Here is a 12,085-nt window from a genome sequence, read left to right as displayed (position 1 = left end):
TAATGCTCCTTAGTGCTCCCCACACAGTATAATACTCCTTAGTGATCCTCATAGTATAATGCTCCTTAGTGCTCCCCACACAGTATAATACTCCTTATTGCTCTTCATAGTATAATAATCCTTAGTGCTCCCCATAGTATAGCGCTCCTTAGTGCTCCCCATAGTATAATGCTCCTAAGTGCTCCCCATAGTATAATACCACATTAGTGCCCACACACAGTATAATACTCCTTAGTGATCCCCATAGTATAATGCTCCTTAGTGATCCCCATAGTATAATGCTCTTTAGTGCTCCCCATAGTATAATGCTCCTTAGTGCTCCCCACACAGTATAATACTCCTTAGTGCTCCCCATAGTATAATGCTCCTTAGTGCTCCCCACACAGTATAATACTCCTTAGTGCTCCCCATAGTATAATGCTCCTTAGTGCTCCCCATAGTATAATACCACATTAGTGCCGACACACAGTATAATACTACTTAGTGCTCCCCATAGTATAATGCTCCTTAGTGCTCCCCGTAGTATAATGTCACATTAGTGCCCCCACACAGTATAATACTCCTTAGTGCTCCCCATAGTATCATGCTCCTTAGTGCTCCCCATAATATAATACCACATTAGTGCTCCTCACACAGTATAATACTCCTTAGTGCTCCCCATAGTATAATGTCACATTAGTGCCCCCACACAGTATAATACTCCTTAGTGCTCCCCATAGTATAATACTCCTTAGTGCTCCCCATAATATAATACCACATTAGTGGTCCCACACAGTATAATGCTCCTTAGTGCTCCCCATAGTATAATGCTCTTTACTGCTCCCCATAGTATAATGTCACATTAGTGCCCCCACACAGTGTAATGCACCTTAGTGCTCCCCATAGTATAATTTAACATTAGTGCCCCCACACAGTAAAATGCACCTTAGTGGTCCCCATAGTATAATGCTCCTTAGTGCTCGCCATAGTATAATACCACATTAGTGCTCCCCACAGAGTATAATACTCCTTAGTGATCCCCATAGTATAATGCTCCTTAGTGCTCCCCATAGTATAATGCTCCTTAGTGCTCCCCATAGTATAATGCTCCTTAGTGCTCCCCACACAGTATAATACTCCTTAGTGCTCCCCATAGTATAATGCTCCTTAGTGCTCCCCATAGTATAATGCTCCTTAGTGTTCCCCATAGTATAATGCTCCTTAGTGCTCCCATAGTATAATACTCCTTAGTGCTCCCCACACAGTATAATACTCCTTAGTGATCCCCATAGTATAATGCTCCTTAGTGCTCCCCATAGTATAATGCTCCTTAGTGCTCCCCATAGTATAATGCTCCTTAGTGCTCCCCACACAGTATAATACTCCTTAGTGATCCCCATAGTATAATGCTCCTTAGTGCTCCCCATAGTATAATGCTCCTTAGTGCTCCCCACACAGTATAATACTCCTTAGTGATCCCCATAGTATAATGCTCCTTAGTGCTCCCCACACAGTATAATACTCCTTAGTGCTCCCCATAGTATAATGCTCCTTAGTGCTCCCCACACAGTATAATACTCCTTAGTGCTCCCCAGAGTATAATGCTCCTTAGTGCTCCCCATAGTATAATGCTCCTTAGTGTTCCCCATAGTATAATGCTCCTTAGTGCTCCCCACACAGTATAATACTCCTTAGTGATCCCCATAGTATAATGCTCCGTAGTGCTCCCCACACAGTATAATACTCCTTAGTGCTCCCCATAGTATAATGCTCCTTAGTGCTCCCCACACAGTATAATACTCCTTAGTGATCCCCATAGTATAATGCTCCTTAGTGCTCCCCATAGTATAATGCTCCTTAGTGCTCCCCACACAGTATAATACTCCTTAGTGATCCCCATAGTATAATGCTCCTTAGTGCTCCCCACACAGTATAATACTCCTTAGTGCTCCCCATAGTATAATGCTCCTTAGTGCTCCCCATAGTATAATGCTCCTTAGTGCTCCCCATAGTATAATGCTCCTTAGTGCTCCCCACACAGTATAATGCTCCTTAGTGCTCCCCACACAGTATAATACTCCTTAGTGCTCCCCATAGTATAATGCTCCTTAGTGCTCCCCACACAGTATAATACTCCTTAGTGATCCCCATAGTATAATGCTCCTTAGTGCTCCCCACACAGTATAATACTCCTTAGTGCTCCCCATAGTATAATGCTCCTTAGTGCTCCCCACACAGTATAATACTCCTTAGTGCTCCCCAGAGTATAATGCTCCTTAGTGCTCCCCATAGTATAATGCTCCTTAGTGTTCCCCATAGTATAATGCTCCTTAGTGCTCCCCACACAGTATAATACTCCTTAGTGATCCCCATAGTATAATGCTCCTTAGTGCTCCCCACACAGTATAATACTCCTTAGTGCTCCCCATAGTATAATGCTCCTTAGTGCTCCCCACACAGTATAATACTCCTTAGTGCTCCCCACACAGTATAATACTCCTTAGTGATCCCCATAGTATAATGCTCCTTAGTGCTCCCCATAGTATAATGCTCCTTAGTGCTCCCCACACAGTATAATACTCCTTAGTGATCCCCATAGTATAATGCTCCTTAGTGCTCCCCACACAGTATAATACTCCTTAGTGCTCCCCATAGTATAATGCTCCTTAGTGCTCCCCACACAGTATAATACTCCTTAGTGCTCCCCAGAGTATAATGCTCCTTAGTGCTCCCCATAGTATAATGCTCCTTAGTGTTCCCCATAGTATAATGCTCCTTAGTGCTCCCCACACAGTATAATACTCCTTAGTGCTCCCCATAGTATAATGCTCCTTAGTGCTCCCCACACAGTATAATACTCCTTAGTGCTCCCCATAGTATAATGCTCCTTAGTGCTCCCCATAGTATAATGCTCCTTAGTGTTCCCCATAGTATAATGCTCCTTAGTGCTCCCATAGTATAATACTCCTTAGTGCTCCCCACACAGTATAATACTCCTTAGTGATCCCCATAGTATAATGCTCCTTAGTGCTCCCCATAGTATAATGCTCCTTAGTGCTCCCCATAGTATAATGCTCCTTAGTGCTCCCCACACAGTATAATACTCCTTAGTGATCCCCATAGTATAATGCTCCTTAGTGCTCCCCATAGCATAATGCTCCTTAGTGCTCCCCACACAGTATAATACTCCTTAATGATCCCCATAGTATAATGCTCCTTAGTGCTCCCCACACAGTATAATACTCCTTAGTGCTCCCCATAGTATAATGCTCCTTAGTGCTCCCCACACAGTATAATACTCCTTAGTGCTCCCCAGAGTATAATGCTCCTTAGTGCTCCCCATAGTATAATGCTCCTTAGTGCTCCCCACACAGTATAATACTCCTTAGTGATCCCCATAGTATAATGCTCCTTAGTGCTCCCCACACAGTATAATACTCCTTAGTGCTCCCCATAGTATAATGCTCCTTAGTGCTCCCCACACAGTATAATACTCCTTAGTGCTCCCCAGAGTATAATGCTCCTTAGTGCTCCCCATAGTATAATGCTCCTTAGTTTTCCCCATAGTATAATACCACATAAGTGCCCACACGAAGTATAATACTCCTTAGTGATCCCCATAGTATAATGCTCCTTAGTGCTCCCCATAGTATAATGCTCCTTAGTGCTCCCCACACAGTATAATACTCCTTAGTGATCCCCATAGTATAATGCTCCTTAGTGCTCCCCACACAGTATAATACTCCTTAGTGCTCCCCATAGTATAACGCTCCTTAGTGCTCCCCATAGTATAATGCTCCTTAGTGCTCCCCATAGTATAATACCACATTAGTGCCCACACACAGTATAATACTCCTTAGTGATCCCCATAGTATAATGCTCCTTAGTGATCCCCATAGTATAATGCTCTTTAGTGCTCCCCATAATATAATGCTCCTTAGTGCTCCCCACACAGTATAATACTCCTTAGTGATCCCCATAGTATAATGCTCCTTAGTGCTCCCCACACAGTATAATACTCCTTATTGCTCTCCATAGTATAATGCTCCTTAGTGCTGCCCATAGTATAATGCTCCTTAGTGATCCCCATAGTATAATGCTCTTTAGTGCTCCCCATAGTATAATGCTCCTTAGTGCTCCCCACACAGTATAATACTCCTTAGTGATCCTCATAGTATAATGCTCCTTAGTGCTCCCCACACAGTATAATACTCCTTATTGCTCTTCATAGTATAATAATCCTTAGTGCTCCCCATAGTATAACGCTCCTTAGTGCTCCCCATAGTATAATGCTCCTAAGTGCTCCCCATAGTATAATACCACATTAGTGCCCACACACAGTATAATACTCCTTAGTGATCCCCATAGTATAATGCTCCTTAGTGATCCCCATAGTATAATGCTCTTTAGTGCTCCCCATAGTATAATGCTCCTTAGTGCTCCCCACACAGTATAATACTCCTTAGTGCTCCCCATAGTATAATGCTCCTTAGTGCTCCCCACACAGTATAATACTCCTTAGTGCTCCCCATAGTATAATGCTCCTTAGTGCTCCCCATAGTATAATACCACATTAGTGCCGACACACAGTATAATACTACTTAGTGCTCCCCATAGTATAATGCTCCTTAGTGCTCCCCGTAGTATAATGTCACATTAGTGCCCCCACACAGTATAATACTCCTTAGTGCTCCCCATAGTATCATGCTCCTTAGTGCTCCCCATAATATAATACCACATTAGTGCTCCTCACACAGTATAATACTCCTTAGTGCTCCCCATAGTATAATGTCACATTAGTGCCCCCACACAGTATAATACTCCTTAGTGCTCCCCATAGTATAATACTCCTTAGTGCTCCCCATAATATAATACCACATTAGTGGTCCCACACAGTATAAAGCTCCTTAGTGCTCCCCATAGTATAATGCTCTTTACTGCTCCCCATAGTATAATGTCACATTAGTGCCCCCACACAGTGTAATGCACCTTAGTGCTCCCCATAGTATAATTTAACATTAGTGCCCCCACACAGTAAAATGCACCTTAGTGGTCCCCATAGTATAATGCTCCTTAGTGCTCGCCATAGTATAATACCACATTAGTGCTCCCCACAGAGTATAATACTCCTTAGTGATCCCCATAGTATAATGCTCCTTAGTGCTCCCCATAGTATAATGCTCCTTAGTGCTCCCCATAGTATAATGCTCCTTAGTGCTCCCCACACAGTATAATACTCCTTAGTGCTCCCCATAGTATAATGCTCCTTAGTGCTCCCCATAGTATAATGCTCCTTAGTGTTCCCCATAGTATAATGCTCCTTAGTGCTCCCATAGTATAATACTCCTTAGTGCTCCCCACACAGTATAATACTCCTTAGTGATCCCCATAGTATAATGCTCCTTAGTGCTCCCCATAGTATAATGCTCCTTAGTGCTCCCCATAGTATAATGCTCCTTAGTGCTCCCCACACAGTATAATACTCCTTAGTGATCCCCATAGTATAATGCTCCTTAGTGCTCCCCATAGTATAATGCTCCTTAGTGCTCCCCACACAGTATAATACTCCTTAGTGATCCCCATAGTATAATGCTCCTTAGTGCTCCCCACACAGTATAATACTCCTTAGTGCTCCCCATAGTATAATGCTCCTTAGTGCTCCCCACACAGTATAATACTCCTTAGTGCTCCCCAGAGTATAATGCTCCTTAGTGCTCCCCATAGTATAATGCTCCTTAGTGTTCCCCATAGTATAATGCTCCTTAGTGCTCCCCACACAGTATAATACTCCTTAGTGATCCCCATAGTATAATGCTCCGTAGTGCTCCCCACACAGTATAATACTCCTTAGTGCTCCCCATAGTATAATGCTCCTTAGTGCTCCCCACACAGTATAATACTCCTTAGTGCTCCCCATAGTATAATGCTCCTTAGTGCTCCCCATAGTATAATGCTCCTTAGTGTTCCCCATAGTATAATGCTCCTTAGTGCTCCCATAGTATAATACTCCTTAGTGCTCCCCACACAGTATAATACTCCTTAGTGATCCCCATAGTATAATGCTCCTTAGTGCTCCCCATAGTATAATGCTCCTTAGTGCTCCCCATAGTATAATGCTCCTTAGTGCTCCCCACACAGTATAATACTCCTTAGTGATCCCCATAGTATAATGCTCCTTAGTGCTCCCCATAGTATAATGCTCCTTAGTGCTCCCCCCACAGTATAATACTCCTTAGTGATCCCCATAGTATAATGCTCCTTAGTGCTCCCCACACAGTATAATACTCCTTAGTGCTCCCCATAGTATAATGCTCCTTAGTGCTCCCCACACAGTATAATACTCCTTAGTGCTCCCCAGAGTATAATGCTCCTTAGTGCTCCCCATAGTATAATGCTCCTTAGTGTTCCCCATAGTATAATGCTCCTTAGTGCTCCCCACACAGTATAATACTCCTTAGTGATCCCCATAGTATAATGCTCCTTAGTGCTCCCCACACAGTATAATACTCCTTAGTGCTCCCCATAGTATAATGCTCCTTAGTGCTCCCCACACAGTATAATACTCCTTAGTGCTCCCCATAGTATAATGCTCCTTAGTGCTCCCCATAGTATAATGCTCCTTAGTGTTCCCCATAGTATAATGCTCCTTAGTGCTCCCATAGTATAATACTCCTTAGTGCTCCCCACACAGTATAATACTCCTTAGTGATCCCCATAGTATAATGCTCCTTAGTGCTCCCCATAGTATAATGCTCCTTAGTGCTCCCCATAGTATAATGCTCCTTAGTGCTCCCCACACAGTATAATACTCCTTAGTGATCCCCATAGTATAATGCTCCTTAGTGCTCCCCATAGCATAATGCTCCTTAGTGCTCCCCACACAGTATAATACTCCTTAATGATCCCCATAGTATAATGCTCCTTAGTGCTCCCCACACAGTATAATACTCCTTAGTGCTCCCCATAGTATAATGCTCCTTAGTGCTCCCCACACAGTATAATACTCCTTAGTGCTCCCCAGAGTATAATGCTCCTTAGTGCTCCCCATAGTATAATGCTCCTTAGTGCTCCCCACACAGTATAATACTCCTTAGTGATCCCCATAGTATAATGCTCCTTAGTGCTCCCCACACAGTATAATACTCCTTAGTGCTCCCCATAGTATAATGCTCCTTAGTGCTCCCCACACAGTATAATACTCCTTAGTGCTCCCCAGAGTATAATGCTCCTTAGTGCTCCCCATAGTATAATGCTCCTTAGTTTTCCCCATAGTATAATACCACATAAGTGCCCACACACAGTATAATACTCCTTAGTGATCCCCATAGTATAATGCTCCTTAGTGCTCCCCATAGTATAATGCTCCTTAGTGCTCCCCACACAGTATAATACTCCTTAGTGCTCCCCATAGTATAATACTCCTTAGTGCTCCCCATAGTATAATGCTCCTTAGTGCTCCCCACACAGTATAATGCTCTTTAGTGCTCCCCATAATATAATGTCACAATAGTGCCCCCACACAGTATAATGCACCTTAGTGCTCCCCATAGTATAATTTAACATTAGTGCCCCCACACAGTAAAATGCACCTTAGTGGTCCCCATAGCATAATGCTCCTTAGTGCGCCCCATAGTATAATGCTCCTTAGTGCTCCCCACACAGTATAATACTCCTTAGTGCTCCCCATAGTATAATGCTCCTTAATGCTCCCCATATTATAATGCTCCTTAGTGTTCCCCATAGTATAATGCTCCTTAGTGCTCCCATAGTATAATACTCCTTAGTGCTCCCCACACAGTATAATACTCCTTAGTGATCCCCATACTATAATGCTCTTTAGTGTTCCCCAAAGTATAATGCCCCTTAGTGCTCCCCATAGTATAATGCTCCTTAGTGCTCCCCACACAGTATAATACTCCTTAGTGATCCCCATAGTATAATGCTCCTTAGTGCTCCCCACACAGTATAATACTCCTTAGTGCTCCCCATAGTATAATGCTCCTTAGTGCTCCCCACACAGTATAATACTCCTTAGTGCTCCCCAGAGTATAATGCTCCTTAGTGCTCCCCATAGTATAATTCTCCTTAGTGTTCCCCATAGTATAATACCACATAAGTGCCCACACACAGTATAATACTCCTTAGTGATCCCCATAGTATAATGCTCCTTAGTGCTCCCCATAGTATAATGCTCCTTAGTGCTCCCCACACAGTATAATACTCCTTAGTGCTCCCCATAGTATAATGCTCCTTAGTGCTCCCCATAGTGCTCCTTAGTGATCCCCACAGTATAATGCTCCTTAGTGCTCCCCATAGTATAATGCTCCTTAGTGCTCCCCACACAGTATAATACTCCTTAGTGCTCCCCATAGTATAATGCTCCTTAGTGCTCCCCATAGTATAATGCTCCTTAGTGTTGCCCATAGTATAATACCACATTAGTGCCCACACACAGTATAATACTCCTTAGTGATCCCCATAGTATAATGCCACATTAGTGCCCCCACACAGTATAATGCTCCTTAGTGTTCCTCATAGTATAATGTCACATTAGTGCCCCCATACAGTATAATGCTCCTTAGTGCCCCCACACAGTATAATGCACCTTAGTGCTCCCCATAGTATAATGTCACATTAGTGCCCCCACACAGTATAATACTCCTTAGTGCTCCCCATAGTATAATGCCCCTTAGTGTTCCCCATAGTATAATAATCCTTAGTGCTCCCCATAGTATAATGCTCCTTAGTGCTCCCCATAGTATAATACTCCTTAGTGCTCCCCATAGTATAATACCACATTAGTGCTCCCCACACAGTATAATACTCCTTAGTGCTCCCCATAGTATAATGCTCCTTAGTGTTCCCCATAGTATAATACTCCTTAGTGCTCCCCATAGTATAATGCTCCTTAGTGCTCCCCATAGTATAATACCACATTAGTGCCCACACACAGTATAATACTCCTTAGTGCTCCCCATAGTATAATGCTCCTTAGTGCTCCCCATAGTATAATACTCCTTAGTGCTCCCCATAATATAATACCACATTAGTGCTCCCCACACAGTATAATACTCCTTAGTGCTCCCCATAGTATAATGCTCCTTAGTGTTCCCCATAGTATAATACTCCTTAGTGCTCCCCATAGTATAATGCTCCTTAGTGCTCCCCATAGCATAATACTCCTTAGTGCTCCCCATAGTATAATACCACATTAGTGCTCCCCACACAGTATAATACTCCTTAGTGCTCCCCATAGTATAATGCTCCTTAGTGTTCCCCATAGTATAATACTCCTTAGTGCTCCCCATAGTATAATGCTCCTTAGTGCTCCCCATAGTATAATACCACATTAGTGCCCACACACAGTATAATACTCCTTAGTGCTCCCCATAGTATAATGCTCCTTAGTGCTCCCCATAGTATAATACTCCTTAGTGCTCCCCATAATATAATACCACATTAGTGCTCCCCACACAGTATAATACTCCTTAGTGCTCCCCATAGTATAATGCTCCTTAGTGTTCCCCATAGTATAATACTCCTTAGTGCTCCCCATAGTATAATACTCCTTAGTGCTCCACATAGTATAATGCTCCTTAGTGTTCCCCATAGTATAATACTCCTTAGTGCTCCCCATAGTATAATACTCCTTAGTGCTCCCCATAGTATAATGCTCCTTAGTGCTCCCCATAGTTTAATACCACATTAGTGCCCACACACAGTATAATACTCCTTTGTGCTCCCCATAGTATAATGCTCCTTCGTGCTCCCCATAGTATAATACTCCTTAGTGCTCCCCATAGTATAATGCTCCTTAGTGCTCCCCATAATATAATACCACATTAGTGCTCCCCACACAGTATAATACTCCTTAATGCTCCCCATAGTATAATGCTCCTTAGTGCTCCCCATAGTATAATGCTCCTTAGTGCTCCCCATAGTATAATGCTCCTTAGTGCTCCCCACACAGTATAATACTCCTTAGTGATCCCCATAGTATAATGCTCCTTAGTGCTCCCCATAGTATAATGCTCCTTAGTGCTCCCCACACAGTATAATACTCCTTAATGATCCCCATAGTATAATGCTCCTTAGTGCTCCCCACACAGTATAATACTCCTTAGTGCTCCCCATAGTATAATGCTCCTTAGTGCTCCCCACACAGTATAATACTCCTTAGTGCTCCCCAGAGTATAATGCTCCTTAGTGCTCCCCATAGTATAATGCTCCTTAGTGCTCCCCACACAGTATAATACTCCTTAGTGATCCCCATAGTATAATGCTCCTTAGTGCTCCCCACACAGTATAATACTCCTTAGTGCTCCCCATAGTATAATGCTCCTTAGTGCTCCCCACACAGTATAATACTCCTTAGTGCTCCCCAGAGTATAATGCTCCTTAGTGCTCCCCATAGTATAATGCTCCTTAGTTTTCCCCATAGTATAATACCACATAAGTGCCCACACACAGTATAATACTCCTTAGTGATCCCCATAGTATAATGCTCCTTAGTGCTCCCCATAGTATAATGCTCCTTAGTGCTCCCCACACAGTATAATACTCCTTAGTGCTCCCCATAGTATAATACTCCTTAGTGCTCCCCATAGTATAATGCTCCTTAGTGCTCCCCACACAGTATAATGCTCTTTAGTGCTCCCCATAATATAATGTCACATTAGTGCCCCCACACAGTATAATGCACCTTAGTGCTCCCCATAGTATAATTTAACATTAGTGCCCCCACACAGTAAAATGCACCTTAGTGGTCCCCATAGCATAATGCTCCTTAGTGCGCCCCATAGTATAATGCTCCTTAGTGCTCCCCACACAGTATAATACTCCTTAGTGCTCCCCATAGTATAATGCTCCTTAATGCTCCCCATATTATAATGCTCCTTAGTGTTCCCCATAGTATAATGCTCCTTAGTGCTCCCATAGTATAATACTCCTTAGTGCTCCCCACACAGTATAATACTCCTTAGTGATCCCCATACTATAATGCTCTTTAGTGTTCCCCAAAGTATAATACCCCTTAGTGCTCCCCATAGTATAATGCTCCTTAGTGCTCCCCACACAGTATAATACTCCTTAGTGATCCCCATAGTATAATGCTCCTTAGTGCTCCCCACACAGTATAATACTCCTTAGTGCTCCCCATAGTATAACGCTCCTTAGTGCTCCCCATAGTATAATGCTCCTTAGTGCTCCCCATAGTATAATACCACATTAGTGCCCACACACAGTATAATACTCCTTAGTGATCCCCATAGTATAATGCTCCTTAGTGATCCCCATAGTATAATGCTCTTTAGTGCTCCCCATAATATAATGCTCCTTAGTGCTCCCCACACAGTATAATACTCCTTAGTGATCCCCATAGTATAATGCTCCTTAGTGCTCCCCACACAGTATAATACTCCTTATTGCTCTCCATAGTATAATGCTCCTTAGTGCTGCCCATAGTATAATGCTCCTTAGTGATCCCCATAGTATAATGCTCTTTAGTGCTCCCCATAGTATAATGCTCCTTAGTGCTCCCCACACAGTATAATACTCCTTAGTGATCCTCATAGTATAATGCTCCTTAGTGCTCCCCACACAGTATAATACTCCTTATTGCTCTTCATAGTATAATAATCCTTAGTGCTCCCCATAGTATAACGCTCCTTAGTGCTCCCCATAGTATAATGCTCCTAAGTGCTCCCCATAGTATAATACCACATTAGTGCCCACACACAGTATAATACTCCTTAGTGATCCCCATAGTATAATGCTCCTTAGTGATCCCCATAGTATAATGCTCCTTAGTGCTCCCCACACAGTATAATACTCCTTAGTGCTCCCCATAGTATAATGCTCCTTAGTGCTCCCCACACAGTATAATACTCCTTAGTGCTCCCCATAGTATAATGCTCCTTAGTGCTCCCCATAGTATAATACCACATTAGTGCCGACACACAGTATAATACTACTTAGTGCTCCCCATAGTATAATGCTCCTTAGTGCTCCCCGTAGTATAATGTCACATTAGTGCCCCCACACAGTATAATACTCCTTAGTGCTCCCCATAGTATCATGCTCCTTAGTGCTCCCCATAATATAATAC

At 43.0% G+C, this 12,085-nt stretch overlaps 1 protein-coding gene across 6 annotated transcripts in view; it reads right to left on the bottom strand.

The window, feature by feature from the left end:
- Positions 1-12,085, bottom strand: part of LOC142209264 (uncharacterized) — a 50,011-nt gene that overhangs the window by 23,392 nt on the left and 14,534 nt on the right. The gene's annotated exons all lie outside the window — the stretch shown is intronic.

Source organism: Leptodactylus fuscus, chromosome 6, assembly GCF_031893055.1.
Source record: "Leptodactylus fuscus isolate aLepFus1 chromosome 6, aLepFus1.hap2, whole genome shotgun sequence".
Taxonomy (NCBI): Eukaryota; Metazoa; Chordata; class Amphibia; order Anura; family Leptodactylidae; genus Leptodactylus; species Leptodactylus fuscus.
This window is presented reverse-complemented; position numbering and strand designations above follow the sequence as displayed.